Genomic DNA, 9,678 nt, shown 5'->3' with positions numbered 1-9,678 from the left:
CAATATTTAGAAATAAAGCTTTATTGTCATGAATTATAATGCTATCTCTCCATGTGTCTAAATTTGCACACACACACACACACACACACACACACATATATATATATATATATATATATATATATATATTATATATTATATATATATCACAGTGGTAAAGAATCTCTGCCCTGATTAAGATAAATCATTTTTCAAACTTTCTGCCAAATTTACCAACTTGATCATAGTCTCTAACATTGCCATCATAAAAAAGAAATAAATTAATCTTCACTAATCTTAGAAAGAATTATAAGTATAAATAACACTCAAGAATTATTTTTGTCTATTGTAAAATCTAATTATTTATCAGTTTAGACTTCAAGTTTCCCTTATGTTTTTGTTGCTTACATTCTATTCATATTCATAAAATATTCTTTAATAGAATTAGATGAACCTGTTCTTTTGAAGAATCCATCCATTAGTCTATGGCAGAATACAGCTTCTACTTTCTACATCACTTTTACATCTTAAGCTTATGTTCTTTTGATAACTTTCATAAAGACTGAATTAATTAAATGTAGTTTTATATGCTTCTAACTACTGGAAAATGATTAGTCCCACTTGGCAAACAATTCTGAATAAAAATAACAAATATCTTCCTCATTATTTCAGTAAATAAAATGCCACTGTAAGAATTGTTTGTCTTCATATTTCTGTTCCTACGCCTATGGGCTGGATATAGTACAAAATCCAGCTGGATATATGGCTGGATACAGTACAAAATCTTGCATATTTTTCTGTTGTTGGAAATTCCTGAGTGAAATTATGCTTACATATTTACACTGGGAATTTTGAGAGTTAAATATTGTTTAATTTAATATGATTCTTTTACTATAAATGTTTGAATACATATCATACCTTAAATCAAATGGAAGTAGAGCTATTGCAATCGTCAATAGAAAATGATCTTACTAAAAGGACACATGCTTATTCCTAATCTCAATTTCTCTGTCTCATAGCAAAAACACAATTTCACAATAACCAAGACAGATCTGACAGTTCCCTACATATACAAGAGACAGAACCCATAGAAAAGAGCAAAGTCATGGATTATTTGATTAACAGTATTACAGATCTGTCTCACCTCATCCTGAAACCCATGTATCAATTTGCATCTTATGAACTATGCTTCTCTTTAAAGATGTGATATCATTTATTTTTGTATCACATGTGAAAAATCTATTCTTTTTTTCACCATTTTTATTTAAGTTTCAAACTTAATAAATCCAGTCCCTCTCCTTCTCCTCCCCTGCTGCCATTAACATCCAACCTATTCCATACCCTTTTTGCTCCCCAGGGAGTATGACACCTTGCATGGGCAGTCTTCATAGTCTGTCATATCATTTGGGATAGGGCCTATGCCCTCCCCTGTGTGTCCAGACTGAGAGAGTATCCCTCTGTGTGGAAAGTGATCCCAAAATTCTTTCCTATGCTAGGGAGAAATGCTGATCTAATAAAAGTGGCCCCATAGATTGCTGTGGCCTCCTCACTGACACCCATATTCAGATGGTTTGCATCAGTCCTATTCTTGTTTCCCAGCTATCAGTCTGAGTACCATGTGCTCCCTCTTGTTCAGGTCACCTGTTTCTGTGGGCTTCAGCAGCCCTGTATTCTTGACTTTGCTCATTATTCCTCTCTCTCAAGCAACTGGAATAAAGTTCAGTTCATTGTTCAGCTGTTGTTTTCTGCTTCTACTTCCTTCAGTTGCTGGTTGAAGGCTATAGGATGGCATATATTTAATCATCAATCTCATTACCAGGGGATGGCATTTAAGGTAGTCTTTCCACTATTGCTTACATTGTTATCTGTTGTCATTCTTGTAGCTACCTGGCCATTTCCCTAGTGCATGATTTCTCTTCAAACCTACAATGGATCCCTCTATTATGGTATTTATTCACTCTGATCTTCCCCTGACTCAACCTTCCTGATCTTTTATTTCCTCTTCACCTCTCCTCTTGTCTCTCTTTCACCTATCTTTCTCTTCCCTTGAACCATGCACCGATTTTGTTCAGGAAATCACATCCCTTTCCCCTTCTCAAGGGGACCATGTATGTCTCTCTTAGGGTCTTCCAGTTTCCTAATTTCTCTGATGGTGTGGATTGTATGCTTTTTACCTTTTCTCAGTAAAGCAAGTTCATTTCCCCTGTGCCTCTCCTCATGATCTGAGAATCCTCCATTTTTTTCCAAGCAACCAGTTCGTTTTACCCTCCCACTTATGTAAACGTGCCTGAGTCTAAGTTTGTTGGGTTCTTTACTGAACCAATCACAGTGAAATATATGAACAGAGTGTAAATGAATATTCCACACCCTGTTATTTACTTTTTATATATACTGCTTATTTAATACTATATATATATATATATATATATATATGATGAATACACAAATTTCTATCATTCTTATCACTTTTAAAATTTTTATGATTTAAATCTCTTAATGAAAATATTTGGAATTAATATTTTTGTGTGTGATAATTCTAAAATCTCTTTTGGTTCTTAAATATTTCACATGTTAAATACAGATTATCTTCATTTCACAAACCTATATCCTAAATAACACCTAAAACAACCTACATGGTGAATCTGCTGAGATGATGTTTACTTTCATATGACAGGCTTTTCCATGATCCTCAGATGTTTTAAAATAAATGATAAAGAATATATCATGTGCAATTAGAAGAAAATGAACATGGTTAATATTCATTGTATGATGAATAAATTATACACATAACTATATCTTATTTAGATATAGAAGGAAAGCAGGTACCTGTGACATACAAGGCATTAATGTGTCAACTACAAAGTTTATTTGCAGAATAAGATGCTGTGCTATTTCTGAAGCAACAATGTTGAAAGTACATACTTGAAATTCCAACTTACAGTTAGAACTCAGAATATAGCTGCATCAAAAATTGAGAATTTGTGTCCTGCAATATCATACCAAATACTTTTTCTTGAAAAGTACCCTCATGCCCGCTTTTTTTTAATAAAGATGATCCTACTATTTGGTGTCATGAAGATATCAGAGAAACTTAATTTCAAAGAGTAAAATCCAGTGACTCTGATTAGTTCAATGAGATAAAGAATACTTGATAAAGAGAAATGATACAGTGCCCATTGTTTTTTCTCAACTGCTTGCAATTACTCAAAAGAAAAATAACAGTTTAGTAAAACAAAGTTTATTAAGTGTCGGTTATGAATATATAGGCATTTCCTCTTTTCTCCTCTATCTGTAATGTATGTACAGGAGGGATATAAGAATAGCCTGACATCACATACAGTAAATAGAATATAAAATTTAAATTGGACTAACACCGAGGGCCACATCATATCTAGAGAGGAATAAGGATATAATGACATACAGAGAATTTAGCACCAAAGGCCTTGAGTTATCTTGATGATGCAATTTTTCTCTTATGGATGTGTTGTGGACAGCCAATTAGATGTCTCAGTCAGGAAGAGGTTCATTTGGAAAGCTGTAATTTAAGACTATGTTCTCAGAGTACTTATTTTTCAAAACCAGGAACACTGGAATCATACAGTTCCTGACCAAGAAAAAAATATGGTACTATTGGCTCAGGAATGTCCATAGTGATATCAATACCATCAATGGAAAGCAAATCCTGAGGTAATCTTGGAGATCTCTTTCAGAGCTACTGATTCATTCCCCCCACATGTGATGTAGCAGAAAGTGGAAATTGGACCTGGAAGAAGGGAAAAATGTAAATTATATGATGTCTTGTATACAAATCAAAAAATGTGACATGGTAACTAGCGAGTGATCTTGTATGCACATACATTAGCCTATATCCTTAATATCTGCCTCACTTTCTGCCTTCTAGGGCTGATTTTGTTTCTGGGATGACATTTTCAGCTAGCAATAGATTCTCTGATATTTTATGTTTGACACTGCAAATGCACTTACTTGTGGAATGTGACACTTGAACTTCAGAGATTCCCAGGTGGCTGTGTGGTATCTATCCTGATGTAACTGTTTTCTTAGGGGGTACTCAAATGGTGCATATGGTTAATACATGACTTCTTCTGTCAGGTATTACTCACCAAAGTAAATATTATTTGCACATAATTCAGGACAAATGAGTAACCTAAGTATCACTGATATTGAGGCTGAATGAGTAGCTTCAGAGACAGAAATGCATTCCTTACACAGCAAAGAGGAGCAGGTGCCTATGCCAGGCTTTTGGGGAATCCAGCTAAATCCCTGCCAATCTTAGGCATTTTTGCCTCTGTCTGCTGGAGCTCTCAGTGAGAGATTTTGTTCTCTGATAGTATTTATATTCATGCATTGGCTAAATGCAGATTAGAGGTGGAATTTTGCCAGGAGACTTACTGGAAAAACTGTTCAGTGCAGACACTTTCATTAGGTTTGATTGCCTCCCCTTGGAAAAGGCCATACATTCAAATGGTGATGCATTAGGAACCAATGATGAGAGAGAGCTCAAACCCAGGAATGGAAACCAGTCCAGTTAATTGGAGACATCCATCTATGCTACTGACTCACATGAATTCCTATCCTCGCTGTGTGTTTTAAAAGAAGCAAGGTAATGGAAAGTGGAACATGGGAAATAAGTAAAATACCCTCTGATATATTTTGATTGACAGTAGAAAACCCTCCTTAATGGTAAGCTGTGGACTGTGCATGTTTCTAGAAGTTCATTCCTAGATTATAACATACAAAAAAAAACATTTTATTTCTTCCCTATTATTCTGATTGTGACTCTGGGCTGCTCTGTGCATCAGGAGGCTGACAATTTCTGACTGCTTGGGGTACAATTCTATGTCACTTATTTTATGTTGTTGAAATATAATTATAATTTGTTTCTACATGTTTTATCTTATTATATATAAATTGTAAAATTATACATCATTATATGATTTAAATATATAATTATATTTTTTGTAGTTTAATTATAAAACTAGTTAGAAGCCTACCTATTACCGAATGGTATAAAACTTGCTTGGATTAAATAAGAGAAAGTTTTCCAAGCTCTGTTCAAAATAGGCCCAGCTGGAATATACTATCTCACATTGTTTCCATAATAAATTATACATAAGTTATTTTCGAAACCATCATGTTAAATATACTTAAATTCGCAACAAATTTTCTGTCTGTAGTAAAGCCATATATGCATTTTCTTGATTATGTTTGCAAATGTCACTCATGCTTTTCTTTCTAAGATATTAGCCATATTAACAAAATATATTACTGTTATTATATAAAATTTTATATTGAAGAATCCATAGAATTACCCATAATGATATCCACTCCAATTCCCAATATCACTTTTAATTATGAAGCTTATATTCTTATTCTGTGTTTAATAAGAAATGAGTTCATTTAAGTCACTTTTCTGTCCATGAATTTAGAAGTTTCTACTGGAATATGATTATTCCCATATGACAACAATGACTAAAAAATAGACCAAATTATCCTCCATGTTTACCTCATTAAATCAAAGAGTTAGTGTAATGAGAACTGATGAAATAAGGACATTGAAAGTGGATGTCAGTTTGGAGTTCTGGGCAATCAATGGGGACTCTGGTAGTGGGTAGTATTTATCCTTAGTTCACTAGTGGATTTTGGGAGTCCATTACACATAGACGGATACTCTCTCAACCTACACAAATTGGGTATTGTCTAGGCGCTGCTCAAAATGATATGACAGTCTTTGAATATCATCATGGAATGCCTTACCCTCCCACAGATTCCCAGCTGCTGGAAAAAAAATGTGTAAAGCCTGGGCCCAGTTCAGTATTTTACTTAGAAATGTGACAAAGTTGTCTCTTTGTCTAAAAATCTTGATGTGTAAATGTTTCTTGAAATATTGAAAAAAAAAAGGCACATTGAAACTTGACTTCAAATATGAGAAATTTGGCGTGATAAAAGTAAAAATAAAGGAAATCCTGATTAGTGCAGCAGAGTACTGCAGACTACTTTTAAAAGATACAGGAATACTGGGTTTAAATAATACTCAAAAAAGTTTGTTGGAATGTTAACAAAGTAATCCTTCAAGCAGCAAACCGAAACCATATGCTGGCTTGGATGCTCAGAGCTCTTAAAGCATTGTAGAACAATAAGGATTTTTTTATTTTTTAAAACTGATTCAACAAGTATTCTCCTACTGCCATCTAAAAACCTTATCTCTTACGTTCATTAGTACTATGTGTCCTCCTTGATGTTCCATTGCTCCTTGTGAAGGAGAGCCAGCAACATGTATTATTTCTTTAAATCTTGCTCTTCCCATAATTCCTGCCTGAAAGTAGTTGTTATTGGCATATTTATAATAGAGCAGGTAGCTTTAGTGAATGTTTACCTTTTTGTTGCCTTAAAAACTACAAAACAAGTATTTAGTGGATATTTCCATTAAAAACAAAGGTTTATTTGTTAAGTTTTTATATTAGTGCTTATAGCTATGACTTTACCAGGAAAAGTATAAATGTAAAATTATGTAGCTGCATTTAGCACTAAAATGACTAAAATTTTCACTTCTATAGGGGACCATGTAAGTCTCTCTTAGAGTCCTCCTTGTTGCCTAACTTCTGTAGTGGACGAGATCTCCTGAGCTAATTGAGAGCCTAGTGAGTGGTGAGTAGCTTTGAGGCCCTATCCCCAATATATGACAGATTTTGAAGACCCCCATGGAAGACCACACTGTCCCTGGGTCCCTGAAATTGTATGGGTTAGGTAGTATGTTAGTTGGGGCCAGGGGAGTATGGGTGTGAGTGGGAAGTGGAATTAACCTTTTTTTTTTCTTTTTTTTTTCTTTTTTTTTTTTTTTGAGACAGGGTTTCTGTGTGTAGCTTCGCAGCCTATCCCGGCACTCACTCTGTAGGCCTTGAACTCATAGAGATCTGCCTGTCTCTGCCTCCCTCTTGTTTCTATTTTAAATTAAAAAGTGGAGAAAATACATAATTTTCATCTAAATGTTTTGACTTTCATCTAAAAATACAGACTTTCATCCAAAATACAGAGAATTTACGATACTCTTGTTGAAGGGTACCGTGTACACATTAGTCAATGTGAATTGTCTTTAACAGTTGTTTCCTCTCTTAGAATGGTTTATTAGTTTTTTTCATCCCAATGAGACACATCTCCTATTGGCAACACCAATTAAATCTGAGAGGAAGATGGGCAACAAAGAGGCTCATTCTGGATTTTGATTTCAAAATGGAATAAATAGCCATTTGAACAAGATACTGTTCTTGCTTGAACTACTTGATAGCATGTTGTCCAATCTGGGTAGGAAGGTTACAAAGAAAATTGATTGTTGTTCTTACCAATGGACAGGATGGTCCTTCAAATCCCTGCTTCATTAAAAAGTCTGACAGATTCTTGACCTATAGGCTAACGAGGGATTCCCCAATATTGCAGAGGTAAAATGAGTTGTGATCTAGGAATCAAGATGTTGCTTTAAATCCAAGAGATTATATGTTATCCTTCTGCAATCATTGATGGAGTTGAAAATAGATAACTATGGCTATGATTTTCATTAGTTATGATAAAAGATAATTTACATATAAAATTTTAGACTCAGAAATTAGGATAGATGATAGAACATTTTCTTTAAATTTTGCCAAATGATAATGGACTAAATCTTGTTAACTATTATTCATGCTGAATAATTATACACAAACAAAGACAGAGACAAACACACAGACACACACACAATACCTTATTATGTTAAAAATAAAACATTCATATTCATATAGCATGAAAAGGGGAGATGAACAGGATGTCCTCATGTGAATATTGTTTCTCTTTTGGTTAATGAATGATGCAGTTTCAAGCAATGAACTTGTAGGATGTATCAAGGCAGGAAATATAGGTGGGGTCAAGCAACCAGGAGAAATCTGGGGGAGTAACACAGATAGTGAGTCTCAGAATAACACAGTGGAACTCATTGGAAGATTGGATGCCCAGGTATTCTCCTATAAGCCAAGACCACGTGGAGATTCACACATCAATAGAAATGGTTTAATAACTAAGACAGAGTTAGCCAATATGAAGGAGGAGCCTGGGGCCAAACAATTTATAATAAACATAAGCCTCTGTGGTGTTATTTGTGACTGAACCACCTCACTATTGGGCAGACAGAAATTTCTGCATAAACATTGCTTTTTGTTGATCAATAACTGATTTCCTTTGTTTTATGTAAAGGAGTGTTTGAGGACCCTGTTCTCACATCTAACATCTTCATATTTTGATTTCATGATATAGACAAGTAAACATCTGGTTGCAGATAAACTCTGTCCTTTCTGATTAGCTTTCATAATGCTGGAAATATTTTACATGATTCTGATGGAGAACAATCATTAGTGTAAATAGCACTGGGCCATAAACTCTAAAAGTGAACAAATGAAAATGTCAAATACATTTTATAATAAATTCTTTTTCTTCTTAGGATATCACACATAAAAAGCCCATCCTTTGGTCTTATATGGTGACTGTGTCCCTTTTCAGATGATATCATATTAATGCACCATGATGTTAACATGTTTGTTTTTAACCAAGAAACTGTACATCTCACTAATTTTAATTCCTCACATCGAGGTCTTTTTTCCTTATTCTGTTCATGCAATTATCTCTATTATATTCTATCTTGTCATGGTTGTGTAAGAAGTAACTTGTCTAGAAATATGTTAACATTTTACATCTGTATAAAACACATAAAAATGAGGAAATGAAGGCAAATTCTAAAGTCAGTTTTATTTTCAGAAGTATGTAATAAAAATTATTAATATATGTTTTACACTGGTTTCACTATTTGAGTGATGTAGCAGATTAAAGGGATGAGAAGACCTTTTAAATTCTAAATGAAAAGTTTAAACCACCTAGTGTCTGGTATCTTGATCATTTTCCTTTCTGTTCTAAACAACCGTGGGATCAAGAATTGGGTTTGAGCAATCCTATTATGCACATCCTGTGAGGAATATACCCCATGACTTGACACTCGCAGGACAATTTCGCTCTTTGGTAGACATTAATGGAGAACATAGCGTTAAGCCAATGTTTTGTAGATATTGTCAAGATGAATTCTGCACAGAAGCTAACTCTAGACTATAAGAGAACAGTAAGCTTTACAGTGACTATAGGAGATTTGTGTTTATCCTTATCTGCTAGATGATTCTGCTTGTATGCAGTTCACTTCAATCAAAATCATTGTTCATGCATGGAGTACAGATATGTTTATATCCTTCACATGCACCTTTACAGATGTTACTACTTGTACTTTCAATTACTCAAAAGATTTCATAAATAAAACTGTAATGTATTCTCCATTCCGAAATAGATATGCCATGGTAGAGGAAACAGCAAGACTCCCTTAGGGTATGTCAGATTCTAAATCTTCAAGTGATATATTATTACTCTAGGTACTGCAGCATTTCATGTCCCACAAATAGTTTTCACAATTTTAAAGAAAATAAATTGAATAAGCAGGAATCTCATTGTTCTACTAGTGACAAGATCAGGTTAATTAAATCTGTACTAAAGGTATAAAACAATCCCTTTATGTCCTAATATGTATGGGTAGTGTCTCCTGCATATATCAGGAAGTGTTAGTTGCATTAGTCTGGGGAAACAGACACAGTGTTTTTGTTTTTTGTTTTTTTTTTTTTT

The sequence above is a fragment of the Cricetulus griseus genome, chromosome 3 (genome assembly GCF_003668045.3).
Source record: "Cricetulus griseus strain 17A/GY chromosome 3, alternate assembly CriGri-PICRH-1.0, whole genome shotgun sequence".
NCBI classification, from domain to species: Eukaryota; Metazoa; Chordata; class Mammalia; order Rodentia; family Cricetidae; genus Cricetulus; species Cricetulus griseus.
Note: the sequence above shows the minus strand (reverse complement) of the source record.